General features: G+C 43.2%; 1 protein-coding gene and 1 pseudogene across 1 annotated transcript in view; one reads left to right on the top strand and one right to left on the bottom strand.

Annotated features, from left to right (window-relative positions):
* The window catches only part of LOC117441960 (uncharacterized), a 605495-nt gene that overhangs the window by 463072 nt on the left and 128129 nt on the right, over positions 1 to 14294 (top strand).
* Positions 1 to 14294, bottom strand: part of LOC117441961 (zinc finger protein 721-like) — a 143217-nt pseudogene that overhangs the window by 24806 nt on the left and 104117 nt on the right.

Here is a 14294-nt window from a genome sequence, read left to right on the forward strand (position 1 = left end):
GTACAATCAAGTACTTTTACTGTGTACTTTTTGAGTAATACTCGTTTAAACTCCTGTCCTGAGTACAATAATGCATGTTTTCTTCCATCTTTGATGAGCGATAAAATGATTTTGTGCAATAAGTTCTTCATGTAATTGGTACTCTTGGATTCAGTACTACTTGGACTACTACCAAAAGTACAATCAAGTTCTTTTATTGTGTACTTTTTGAGTAATCCCCTGTCAAACTCCCCTCCAGAGTAAAAACATGCATTCTTTTACTCCTACGTTAGTGCCGCTTCTCAGCGATTACCGTAAAGGCGCTATAAATCGCGCACTCAAAAATGAAGAACTGCTCATTTGACCAAGCAAATTTGAGAGACGGCTGAGTTGACCGCAGTCATTCACTGCGACGTAGCATTTTTCCCATTGAAATGAATGGGGTTCTTCAGTTAGCAGCTAACGCTAAGCTAAGCGACGGTTTAGCTCATTAGATAAATAGATATACTTTATTTAAATAATGATTTATCTTAAACTGGGAAATGATTGTGTCCCAGCAGAAGTGTTTTCAGGCATTACACGAGTTAAACATATTTAAAAGATGCAATAAGATAATACAAATGAAGCATTAGCAGCAAGTATACACACAGGACACATATCACTAGAGTATCTAAAGAATACACAATATACAGAAAATACTGTATACATGGAGTACATTAAACAGTCTCTCTAGCTAATGTTTGCTTTCTGTGTTAACTTAGTGATAGTTTCACACGGATAGCGTTATAACCGTGGTTCAAACATCCATTAATGTCACTTTCTATGTGAATAAAGTCATTTTAATGAAATAAAAGTGAACAAACTGTGAGCTGTAAGTTAGAATGTAAGTTGCTACACAGATTATGATGAATTATATCTAAATATTTGTATTATATTAATAATAATTTACACAGAAAACCAAGTTGTTATCGTAATGGTTAAAGTCATGTGCATGTAACGTTAATAACTATCTGACCTTTCTATCATGTTCTCCTCTGCTTAGCATCACATGGACCACATGGATCCATTTGGACCATGTTTACGTCACAGCAGCAGAGATGAGACAAGGCACTGCACGTGGTGTGATAAAACACTACATAGAAGCATCTAGAAATAGAACATATCATTGAATAAACTCTTTGAATTCCTCCTCTTCACTGCTGACGGTTTATGATGAATTATATCTAAATATTTGTATTACATTAATAATGAAGCAGCTCTGTGGTCTTCATCAGGACAGCTGATGAGCAGCATGGAGGAGAAGAAGGAGACCCCTGGAGCTCAGGTCAGTGTGCACTTCATCACAAGATATTCCTAATTCCAGCGTTTCCGCCAGGCGGGCGTCTTGCCTTCATTTGACGTCCTTATTCAGCTCGGAGCGCCATCTACTAGGGGTGTGACGCAGGGCTCGACATTAAGGACTGCCCGATGGCCCGGGGCCGTCTAGTATCTAGCTCGGGCAAGGAAGCCTCACCTGCTGGGTGCCCCATCGGGCAATCTATTATCTTTATTTTTAATCTCAATCTTTATTTATTTATATAGCACATTTAAAACAACCTTCGGCTGACCAAAGTGCTGTACAGGGCAGGCAGTAAATACAATAGTGAATAACCCAATGGGAGTACGATAATAAAAACAATAATTAAAAACATAATAAAAAGCACAATAACTAGAAACATATAAAAAATAAATAAATAAAAAACACATACAAATATAAAAATGTAATGCTCAACTAGTATTAAAAGCCAGTGCAAAGAGGTGAGTTTTTAGCTGGGATTTAAAAAGTTCAATAGACTCAACAGTCCGAATATGTGCTGGGAGGCTGTTCCACAGTCTGGGAGCTGCAACACTGAAGGCCCTGTCACCTCTGGTTTTTTTCCTGCTCCGAGGAACCACCAACATATTCTGCTGAGCTGAGCGCAATGCTCTAGCAGGAGCATGGCGGTGCAACAACTCAGACAGGTAATGTGGTGCCAGTCCATGCAATGATTTAAAAACAACAAGTAAGTACTTGAACTGGATCCTGTAACTGACAGGAAGCCAATGAAGGTCTGCCAGAACGGGTGTGATGTGGTCATAACGTCTCTTCCCAGTAAGAAGGCGGGCAGCCGCATTTTGGACCAGCTGCAGGCGACGGATCAAGCACTTGTCAACACCAATATAGAGGGAGTTACAGTAGTCTAAACGAGACGTGATAAATAAGTGGATTAGCTGTTCAAATTCCTTACTAGGAAGATAGGATTTTACCTTCCCCAGAAGCCGCAGCTGGAAGAAGCTTGTCTTGACAACTGAGCTTATCTGTTTGTCAAATTTAAAACAGTTGTCAAAGATGACTTCAAGATTTCTGACAGAGGGACGGCTGTAGGAGGCTAAGGGGCCGAGTACACTATTAAAGCCATCCAGGAGTTCAGACTGTCCAAATATTATAATCTCTGTCTTCTTTTCATTAAGAGTCAAGAAGTTGATTTCCATCCATGATTTTATGTCTTTCAGACAGCTGAGCAAGGCAATCCTAGATTCCTTATTTGCTGTTATAGGCAGGTATACCTGCAGATCATCTGCAAAGCAATGGTAAGAAATGTTGTGCTTTTTAAAAATTGACCCCAGAGGTAGTAAATACAGACTGAACAAAATGGGGCCCAGGACAGAGCCTTGTGGGACCCCATATGCTAGTGGGGCTGCAGCTGAAGAATACTGGCCAAGATGCACAGAAAAGGTCCTTTCTGACAGATAGGATTTAAACCATTTTAGGACGTTACCTTTAATACCGACACACAGTTCAAGGCGTGATAACAAAATGTGGTGGTCAATGGTGTCAAAAGCAGCAGACAAATCTAAAAGCACAAGCACAGCAGAATTCCCAGAATCAGCAGTTAAAAGAAGATCATTCAAAACTCTTAGAAGAGCAGTTTCCGTGCTGTGGCGTGATTTAAAACCAGACTGAAACTTCTCTGATATGCAGTTTAAAACAAGGTGTGACTGCAGTTGTGCTAAAACCAATTTCTCTAGGACTTTAGACAGGAAGCTTAGAGATAGGTCTGAAGCTGGAGAGAACAGAATGATCAAGGTTCTGTTTTTTGATAAGAGGCTGCACTACAGCATGTTTAAAAAAGGTTGGAACATAGCCTGAGGTGAGAGAGATATTTATCAAAGTTAAAATATATGACCCAATAGTATTAAAAACGTCTTTCAGTAGTCTGGGAGGAATACTGTCAAAGGGGTATTGTGAAGGTTTCAATTTTCTAACCACCTCAGATAACTCGGACAGTGAAACCAGGTCAAACTGCTCGAAGACAGCTGAGCACACAGGAGACACTGCTGGGTCTAAGGTGAGAGGAGGAGGTGAAGATCTGATGGCCAAGACTTTATCATTAAAGAATGAAAGAAACTTTTCACATAGAGTAGGTGATGGCACAACACAGGGAGAGTTACAGGGATTTAAAAGAGAATTTAAGAGTGGTAAAAAGGAACTGGGGCCTATTTCTGTTTTTGGACACAAGATTTGAAATAAAATGAGTTTTTGCACATTTAACAGCCCTCTGATATTCGCTTAAACTGTCTCTCAGAATCCCCAAGGAGACGTGAAGTTTATCCTTCTTCCATCTCCTCTCTGCTCGTCTACATGCGCGTCTCAGGGCGCGGGTAGAGTCAGTTAACCATGGTTCAGTCACAGGTTTAGGGTGTCTGGCCGTGAATGGAGCGATCAGGTCCAGAATATCCGTGCAAGAAGAATTAAAAAGGCTGAGAATCTCCTCAGCACTGGCATCACAAGAGTCATTTAACGTGGAAAGCACAGAGTCATTAAAGGCAACGGAAAACTGTGACGCTGTCAGAGGATTCAGCGCACGTAGGCGTCGCTCCGGAACGCACGAGTCAACTTGAGAGCAAGGCAGCATCATAGTAAATAACACAGGCAAATGGTCCGAAATACCAGTGTCACAAATGTCCCTGATACAAACATCTAAACCATGAGACAACACCAGGTCCAGTGTGTGTCCCTTCTCATGTGTCGGGCCATCAACCGACTGTGTAAGATTAAAAGAGTCAATGAGATTCATAAAATCTTTGACGAGAGGTCGGGAATCACAGCACACATGAATATTAAAATCGCCAATAATTAAAAATCGATCAAAGTTCAAGATAACCCCCGCTACAAAGTCTGAGAATTCCTGAATAAAATCCTTATTGAACTTCGGAGGGCGATAGATCAAAGCAACGAGCACTGGAAGTGGTAAGTGTAGTTTGAAAAGTTGCAGCTCAAAGCTGGAGAAGTTGTTCGACGGAGTTTGATGGCAGTTAAAGCTGGATTTAAAGACCGACGCCAGCCCTCCACCTCTACCGGTGATCCGCGGGGTGCTGATGAATGAACAGTCAGGTGGTAGAAGCTCCGAAAAAGCTGTTAACTCACCAGCACGAATCCACGTCTCCGTCAGAAACATAAAGTCCAAATCCCGGGATTTAAAAAAAGTCATTAAGCAGGAAAGTCTTGCTAGCTAGCGATCTAGCATTGATGAGTGCCAGGCGGAGAGTAAGCTCCTCTCTTCCCGGTTTTTGAGTAAAATCCAGTGGGCGAAGGTGTCTGTGATCCACGCCACCGCTGCGTATCCGCCTGGGGAAATTAGCCTGCTCCGGTAGGCTCACTGAGCGGCCATCCAGAAAGACGTGGAGGAGCCATCTCTGCCTAGTCATCGGGGCAGCGTAGCATCCACTGCTATTGAGGCCAGGGGCCTTTCCACGTAGAGAAAGCAGGTAAGCCCTGATCCTTACGGCTTCTCCGCCCCGCTTTCCCCTTCGTCTTGGGCGCTTCCTCTGGGGGATGGCATATACCTGGCGGCGCAGGTATGTCGGTATGCTTGAAAGAAGTGGAGGAGGAGGATTCGAGGTTGGCTCTCCCAAACATTGCTCTAATACCCCCTCCTGAAACGCTTTGATTTCCATAAGCAACTGGCGGTCGTAAACTAGTAGAGCAGAGACATTTTGACAAAAAACACAAAACAATAAAACTACTAGAACTAATAAAAGGCCGAACAGGCCTGGGAGACGTCTCGCCGTGCACACTGCTGGCGCCATCTTCCTGTGCTTTAAAGAGTATGCCAGTATCATGAAATTATTCAGTGCGGGCCCTTCGGTTCGGGACACGTGTGTACCCAGGGGCGCCGCCAGGGATTTTGGGCCCCATGAAAATATATCACATTGGGCCCCACCAACAGGCACAGGCCACTTTGTTTATAAATTACCTCAAGGGCCGTACCAAATGGTCTAGCGGTCCATATACGGCCCGGGGGCCGGAGGTTCCCCACCCCTGCTTTAATATAATAATATTAGTATTAATATCATAACCAAAATACAGACTGATCACTCAATGCTTCAAACTGTCCATCATCCTAAATAGACTAAAAGCAGTTTTTTGTTTTATATAGATCATTGGCTGTGTGGGAAAATACTGTTTGAAATGTATAATTTAAATTAGATGTTAGCTTTTTGTTGTATTCCAGTCTCCCTTCAGATATGTTAAGTGGCATGTCATTCAACACAATGCTGCTCATCTCCTTCAGTTGGGAGAAAAGCTGGTTCAGGTTCAGCATTGTGGGGGGACAGGGCTGCTGAGCCTAAAGATGGATCTGTTGGTCCTGGCACCAGGGGGAGGGACAACTGATTTAGTATGAATATGCGCTAAAAATGTGCCTGCATTTATTAAAAGGTAGGTAGGTACAAATGGAGAAACCAGCTCGAGTGCGCTAGAATTTGAAAGTACACAACCGAAAAAAATCTGCCCCTTCCTTCAGAGTTCCTTACAGAGCCCCTCCTCCAACACACATGAACGCGCACATGACCAATGAGGGCACGAGATCAGTTTGTGCACAGATGGAAGGCTGACAGGCAGGTAGGCCATCCAGTCATTTTTGCCGGGCCAGCTCAGATGATTGGTCGTACTTTTTACAGCGCCACGGCTTCCACAGATGACATTTTTGTTATTGCTATCGGGACGTTAAGAGCGTTCCATGGAATATAACAAAAAGTGTTTCTGAAGTGAATGACCTACCATACCTTTAAATGTCAGCTAAAAGAGCAGTGAAATGAAAGACCTCTGAATTTTCTGTAAAGATATTAACAGTACTTAATGTCAGCTTAGTAAACAAAAAAACCTTAGCTAACAGACTAATTTCCACCACTCATGGACCACACCCACCTTTTCTTGTGAAAAACTGGGTGACATACTGTCGCCCTTTAGTCCCTCTCTCTTGTCTTTCTCTCCTTTCTCTTCTTACAGCCTGACTTTTTGAGTCGTTGAGACATGGTACAACACACTTACGTAGGCTAAGTACTAGCATCCCTCCTCACATGCTTTCACTCTCTGCAAGTGCCGGTGCCACAACGCGTTTGGAGGCAGGACCAAACCATTACATGTAAATAGAAGGGGGTGTACAGAGGCTTTGGGTAATTAACTTTTGGAAGAAAATAAGTTAAATGAATCGTAAGTTTAGTGAGTAATTTATCAACATAACGTTCTATTAATGTTAATTGTTGAGGATTGATGAAAGGTTACTTACATTTTTTTTCTTAATGTTCTAAACATTTTGGGGCCCCTGTCAGTCACGGGCCCTTAGAATCGTCCTAACTTTTCACCCCCTTACGGCGCCCATGTGTGTACCGCACGAATATAACGTTAAATGTAAAAAATTGAGAACGTGAATAACTTTTTGGGAAGTAATCTCAGGTGCTGCGTCGCAGTGTTCGAGTAGCATGTTCCTGCAGCCCATGCTCCGGGCGGGGCTGCAGGAACGCAGCGTTCAGTGCAATTTCAACGCGCCATAGAGCGACTTTCAAAGTCATGGAAGTCATTTCATTGGACGAGAGGCATACTATGAGAGCTGGTCACAGGGATGCGTTCAAATTTAACCAGTAATTTTAGGAACTGTCGAAATGGCAAACGCAGATAAAGTTGAGCTCGAAAATGTTAAATAAATTAAAATCATTCACAGTTAAGAATTAGATATTAATTATTAATGCTGTAAATTACCTTTAATATGTCTAACTATATTAAAATGTGTTACCTTTTTATAGAAGTGATTATAATGTTATGCCAATATTTTCCTATGGTAAAGTTTCGTTTTGCACTTTTATTTTGGTAGTAATAAGATCGGGACTCTTATTTTGAAGGAACTTTTTACCGGAAGTGAATGGACAACATTCCTCTTTGCTTTTCGTTCGGGTTCATCTTGCGCTGTATCAGTTGAATCACTTTGAACATTCGTTTGAGATGTTGACGGGTTGGCCGAACTTTTTACCCCACAGTCAAACAACTTACTTTGCTTCGCCATTTTTCGTAAAAACAAACACACGGCGCACGCGAGTAAACGTTGTTGCGAGGTAGGGGTGTTTACAACCCAACTCCTCACCGCGTGTTGTTTTGAGGAGTCCTGCTTGAAATCATAACAGGGAAGGAATTAGAAGACACCAGGATACAAGTTAAACAATAATCCGTTTTAATTAAACAAAGTAGTAATAATAATGCAATACGATATAATATAATACATTACTTATACAATTCAAAGAATCATATAAGCAATGTGTGGAGTACTCCCGCCCTTATTCACGCCCTGCGGACATCCTATCGTCTTGTCAGCGCATGAAGAGAGACCTAACAACCAGAAAAACATTTCCCTAATACAAAAGAAGGGGTGGCGTTTCATTGGGGAGATACCAAAACGCTATCTCACAGGGAAATCAGCGTCTGGCAGCTTTGAAAGCCACAGGTGTTGGGAAGGCACCCCATTAAAACTCAAGGAAAATGCCCCTCCCCATTTGTAAAGCCTATCGATGGTTTAACCCAGAAAACATTATCAGGGATAATCTTTACACTCCAAACAGAAATCACCCTTAATTCTGCATCTTCCTTCTTCACCAATAGCTTAAAACACTCTTTTGATAAACAGGTAAACAGTCAAAGAAAAAACTATTGTGCTCATCTATTTCTAACAAAAAAGGGAACATTGTTTCAGAAATCTATAAAAAACCTCTCTATATTGGAGAGGAAAAATGTACCTTTTGTTCCTTCAACTATTAACACACAGGAATGTATAAACTCACACATATACTTATTCAAGGTACATAGATTTCCTTAAAACCTGGCCTGCCAGAGATCTCAAACAGAATTTCCTCTCCCCACACCCTGTGCTGCATACCTCGACCTCCCCCACTGCAATAAAACTTGTTTTTTACAGCCCTTTGTCTCTCACCATTTTAGTCCTCACATTTATGAAAGGATCAAAACAGAGAAATCACTATAAAACACAAACACAGGTATTGCTTGAACAGTATTCACTTAACTGCTACTATTTGATAATTACCAGGGAAACTCAACAGACCTCTTTTAGTGTCTGGAAATTGCAACAAGACTTTTTGCCCTTTTACATGTATCACACTTCTTTGGTACAATATCTCACATCAATTTCCACAACGTGCATCACTTTCTGGCTCCGTAATCACACCAATGCACGTGCAACTTAAGTATCAGGTTCCGACTGGTCACAACAATAATTAAATATCACTCTTAATACAACAAATAATTAACATTAATCTATTTTGGGGTTCACTTTTAGCTGTTTGCTGTCCTTATTTATTTATGTTAAAAACTGCCACTGATGGCAACAAAAGGCCAAGAAGTTTTTTTCTGAATGGTTGCCAATGGCAACCGTTACTGCCGAGCCCTGCTCCGGTTTGGGAACATTTTGGTTTCGCAGTTACGTACAAGGATGACGGACAAAGACAGGTGGACCGAACCAAAGCTGTTTGTCGGCATTGTTCAACTAAAATTGGTTACGCGGCTGGCAATATATCAAACTTGCACACTCATTTGAAAAGGCATCAGCGAACGTGAATATCACCGGTACCAAAAGAAAAAAGACTGAAGTGGAAACCCAACTCCCCCTAGCAATTAAGCCTCCACCACTCGCCAAAAGTTCAGACCGAGCCAAAGCTATTACAAACGCCAAATATCCTTATGTTGCCATGGTAGCAAAGCGCTACCTGGCTGTATCTGCTACCTCTGTCCCTAGCGAGAGGGTGTGTTCTCCACAGCAGGAAACATTGCTAGTGCCAGCAGATCTGCCCTTTTGGCAAGCAATGTGGACAAGTTCATCTTTCTTAAAAAAACATGAACATACAATGACAAGCAAGTCCTAATGTCAAACTGGCTGCTTAGGTACTAGTACAGTAAACGTCTCAAATATCTTTATTAAAATATTTTGTTATTTGAAATAAAATGAAGGACATTCACAGTTAATGTAATTAGATATAAATTATGAATGCCATACATATTGCATACATTCAGTCAATATTTCTTCAGCATGTATGATGGCTGTCCAACAGAAGTTACATCCATTTCTCACTTATTCTGACAATGCACTTAACCCAATAAAATGACCCAACAAAAGGAGTTGTTCAATAATAGTGAAGTCACGTTGTAATAACAATAACTCGTCTCTCTCGAGTTTTCTTTTTGAGCTTTGCTAAAAGCCACTGTGTCAAGTGTCCATCTTGGGTTGCCGTCCGGAGTTGTTTACTATTACCTCATTCACACCAACGCAACTCCGGTTCAAGCTCCGTGCTAGAGCTTTTCAGGTTCAGAACCGGTTCTTCGGTTTAGCTCTGGCTCTTTTCACACCGCCCAGAGTCCGACTGGTGCTGCGTCATTGCGTCATCGTTTGCATCATGACGTAACCGTTTGCGTGCCTGCTACATAAAGCCAAACCGTGCGGAAACCCCTCACAGCTCACACCGACAACAACAACAATGGCCGATTGTGCTCCAGCTTCCTCTGTACCTCTTCGGAAGACCAGATTCCCAGCAGGTAGCTGGTCTCTTCAGTGGACCACTGCTGCTTGTTAAGTTTCTCCATCGTTGTGTACAAACTGGATAAAACGCTGGCTTTATGTTGTTGTTCAGGAGTTGATCCCGCCTCGACGTAAGCGTGACATATGCGGTGCTTTTGCTCTGGCCGGACATTTTTGGTGCTTGAAAACGAACCGGATTCCGGAGCTAAGAGGCTGCTCCGCTGCGGTGTGAACAGGAAAACCCGGTGCTTTTCAAGCTCCAGCTCCGAACCGGCCCTGAAACACCGTTGGTGTGAATGAGGTATATGTGAAGTAGATCTGAGGCCATGCAAGGAAAAACATCTTTGAAAACCCCTGTTGGAATAATATCAAGGCAGCAGGAGGAGGACTTCAGAAGTTGAATAATGTCCTCCAGGTTTCTATCATTAATCTGATGGAACTGTGTCATGGTGTCTGAATTGATGTTAGGTGGACACGGAGACAACACATCTGCTGTTCCTGATGCAGAGGCACTGACTGCTGGTCTGGTGTTCTGAGTGGGGGGATACTGACACTCGGGGGTTAGTTAGTCTGTCCACGGTAGCATTGTTTTTGGCAATGATGTCAGAAGAAAGACTGTCGTCCAATTTACAATTCCAAATGATAAAAGTCAAGTCTCTCTTTATAGATTTCAAAGTGAACCTGGAGATTTGTTTTTCTCCACCTGCGTTCAGCTTTTCGACACTCTCTTTTTTCTGCTCTCACGGTCATGGCCTTTCTCCATGGAGATCTTTTCTTCCCAGTCACTTCCTTTACCTTAGTTGGAGCAATGGCATCTATAACATTTAAATGATCTACGAGCTCATTTACTGAGATGTTAGCAGGGGCCAGTGTGGAAGAAACATCCCGAGTAAACATTTCCCTCGTGTTTTCAGTTAAATATCGCTTTGTGGTTACCTCTTTTTGAACATTTGTGTGAACAGAAATAGAGCTCTCAAAGGAATGGTCAGAGAGCGCAACATCAGTCACCACAACCTCAGAGATATTCAGACCCTTTGAGATCATCAAGTCCAGAGTGTGCCCCTTGCTGTGCGTGGGCTCCGTCACATGCTGAGTCAGTCCATTGAATTGATCTATTTAAAACAAGGGACAGTGTTCATTAAGCAACATATTAAAAACATGTAAAAGTACTCGATTAGCCAACAGGCTAGTTTTCACCGATAGTCCCTTTGCCAGATGGTGATTGACGTTTTGAGTGTTTGTTTATACAGTGATTCCAGTGGCCTTAGAGCTGCAGAGTGAGCATCAGACCAGCTGATCAGACAGTAGTAGATGTGGGAGAGGACCATGGAGTGAAGGTATAGCTTAGCTGCTGCAGATGATGGCAAGTTTCTAATGTATCTGTAATTTCACAGATTGGACTTTACTTTATTGCAGACCTTTTTGATATGGGTTTTAAATTGAGGTTTGTCTCAATATTTACTCCTCAGTACTTGTACTCCGAGACAACCTGAAGTCTCCTTCCAGAAAAGAAAACATATTGCTCTGTTATAATGCTGTGGCCCTTGGAGAAGAACATACACACTGTCTTTGAGACATTTGGTTGCAAACAATTATTGTTAAGCCAGGATGTAATATTCTCCAACACATCAGTGACCTTGGTAGCAGCCTCTTCTGCAGTTCTGCCATGAGTAAAAACAACTGCATCATCAGCATACATTAATACATCACATTCTCCACACACAGAAGGCAGATCATTTATGTACATACTAAACAGGATTGGGCCCAATACAGAGCCCTGTGGTACTCCAGTTGACAAACACTAGACTTATGGTTCTCAATTTGAACACAAGGAGCTGTTGTTGAGATGATTGATGATTTGTTTGGCAATCAATTTCTCAAATACCTTGGATACTATGGGTAAGATACTGATGGGCCTATAGTTGGATGTCATGAGAGGGTCCCCACCATAGTTATCAATAACACAAAACAGTTCTTTAGCCCCTCTGTCCTGGGGGTTGTCAACATGGATGTTAAAATCACCAACAATGACTAGATGGTCAAAGTCAAATCACACTATAGACAGCAGTTCAGTAAAGTCATCAAAAGAAGCTGAGAGCACAGCTGAACTCCTGCAGCCCTGGGGGCCCTACATTGGTTGTGATGGCAGATGACCGGGTTTGGTTATTCATCAGGATTTCGTAGGACTTGACTTGCTTGACTCTCACCCCAGTAACTTGAGACTTGCGCATGTATGACTTACTCCCACCTCTGGTATACAGGAGACAGAGGGAGACGGCATCCAGTCACCGCGAGTCTCAGTGTGCTCCGTTCCTCTTGAGTTTAGTTTTTTTGTCTAAACTTTGTTTGTGTGTGTGGTCGCTTGTTCTAATGAAGGGAAACACAGTGAAGGCTCTTTGCAGCTCTTTGCATCTTCTCAGATTAGATAGATCTATCTTTATTTGTCATTGTTCAGGTACAACGAAATTACAATAGACTCAAGGTGCCAACACGCAACAAGACAATATAAAAACAACAAGACACTATAAAAACAATAAATGGGACTTAAAAAAGATATGTACATAAATAAATAATAAATAAATTAAATTGCACGATTCCCCTCGTATTGCACGGAAGGCTTATATAATTTAAATATTAGCAGCGTTTAGTGCACATATGGCCCTGGGAAAGAAACTAAACGTGAGTCTGTTTGTCCGGGAAGACATGGTACGGAAGTGCCTGCCTGAGCGCAGCCGTACGAAGTGCTCGTTACCCGGGTGGTGTGGGTCCTTGAGGATCTTGACTGCCTTCTTAAGGCAACGAGAGCTGTACAGTGCCTCCAGGGAGGGGAGGGGGCGACCGATGATCTTCTGGGCCCAGTTGATGACCCTTTGGAGCGCACCCCTCTTTGCGGCTGAGGAACCACGCAGATGCAGTCGGTGAGGATGCTCTCCACGGCGCAGCGGTAGAAGGACACAAGCAGGTCCTGTCTGAGGTGGTATCTCTTGAGTATTCTCAGGAAGTAGAGTCTCTGCTGTGCCTTCTTGACGGTCGCCGTGGTGTTGGTCCTCCAGGACAGGTCCTCCGCCAGGTGAACGCCCAGGAGTTTGATCACTGAGACTCCCACAGCCTCCATCAATGTACAGGGGCTGCATGACGGTCTTCTTCCTCCTAAAGTCAATGATCATTTCCTGGGTTTTCAGCTCTTTCAGCTGCAGGTTGTTTACTTTGCACGACGCTAGAAGTTGCTCCACCTCTTCCATGTACGCGGTCTCGTCACCCCCTGAGATGCAGCCCACCACGGTGGTATCATCAGCGAACTTTATGATGGAGTTGCTGGTGTGGGCGGGGACGAGATCATAGGTGTAGAGGGCGTATAGTAGGGGGCTCAGCACGCAGCCCTGTGGTGATCCGGTGCTGAGACTGAGGGACGTGGAGGTGTGGGTGCCTATCCTCACTCTCTGGGGGCGATCAGACAGGAAGTCCTTAATCCATAGACACAAGGAATGGGATACTCCCAGGACTGATAGCTTGGTCACCAGTCTGTCAGGGAGGATGGTATTAAATGCAGAGCTGAAGTCCACGAAGAGCATCCGTGCGTAGCTCCCCCTACTCTCCAGGTGAGACAGGGTAGAGTGGAGAGCTGTGGCGATGGCGTCCTCCGTGGACCTGTTGGCCCTGTAGGCGAACTGGTGGGGGTCCAGACCGGGAAGGAGGGATGAGACGATGTGGGGACGGACCACCTTCTCAAAAACTTTAGCGGGGGTGGAGGTGAGTGCCACTGGACGGTAGTCATTTAGGCAGCCGATGTTGTTCTTTTTCAGCACCGGGATGATTGTGGATTCTGCTGAGTTGCACGTTACTGCCTCCTGGTGCTGCAGAGATCTCATGAAGTGAAGGAGGGTTTCTTCTATGAAGCAGCAGATACTGTGAGAGTCAGACATGAATACATAGGTCAAGGCAGACTGGTTCACAGACTCTCCTGTTTTTCCGATCCGGTGCTTGAACAAATAACTCCACACCCCTGGCCGAAATGTCCCTAAAATGAAGTGCGAGTTTGAAATCTATCTCAAATAATGTATGTATTTCCCCACATAAACATAACAGTCTGCAATGAAACGGCCGTCTCCTGTGCGCTCCACTTTCTACTTTCTCCTGCGACCGAGATACTTTCTCTCTCTTTTTTTTCTTTCATTGCCCTCTAGGGGCTTCGTACAATACAAATGCAAATATTCTATTTTAAAAAGTAAAGTCCTTTCGAGTCATCTGTCTCAAGCCTAAGTCTCAGGTCATGAATACCAAGTCAAAGTCAAGTCGAGTCTTTTATCAATGTTAGCCAAGCAAGTCTCAAGTAAAAAAATAGGCAAGTCAAGTCATATGACTCGAGTCAAGTCATATGACTCGAGTCCCCCACCTCTGGTATATACTTTGGTTAGAATATTGCTGTATTACTGTATCAAA

Source organism: Pseudochaenichthys georgianus, unplaced genomic scaffold (genome assembly GCF_902827115.2).
Source record: "Pseudochaenichthys georgianus unplaced genomic scaffold, fPseGeo1.2 scaffold_223_arrow_ctg1, whole genome shotgun sequence".
Classification (NCBI taxonomy): domain Eukaryota; kingdom Metazoa; phylum Chordata; class Actinopteri; order Perciformes; family Channichthyidae; genus Pseudochaenichthys; species Pseudochaenichthys georgianus.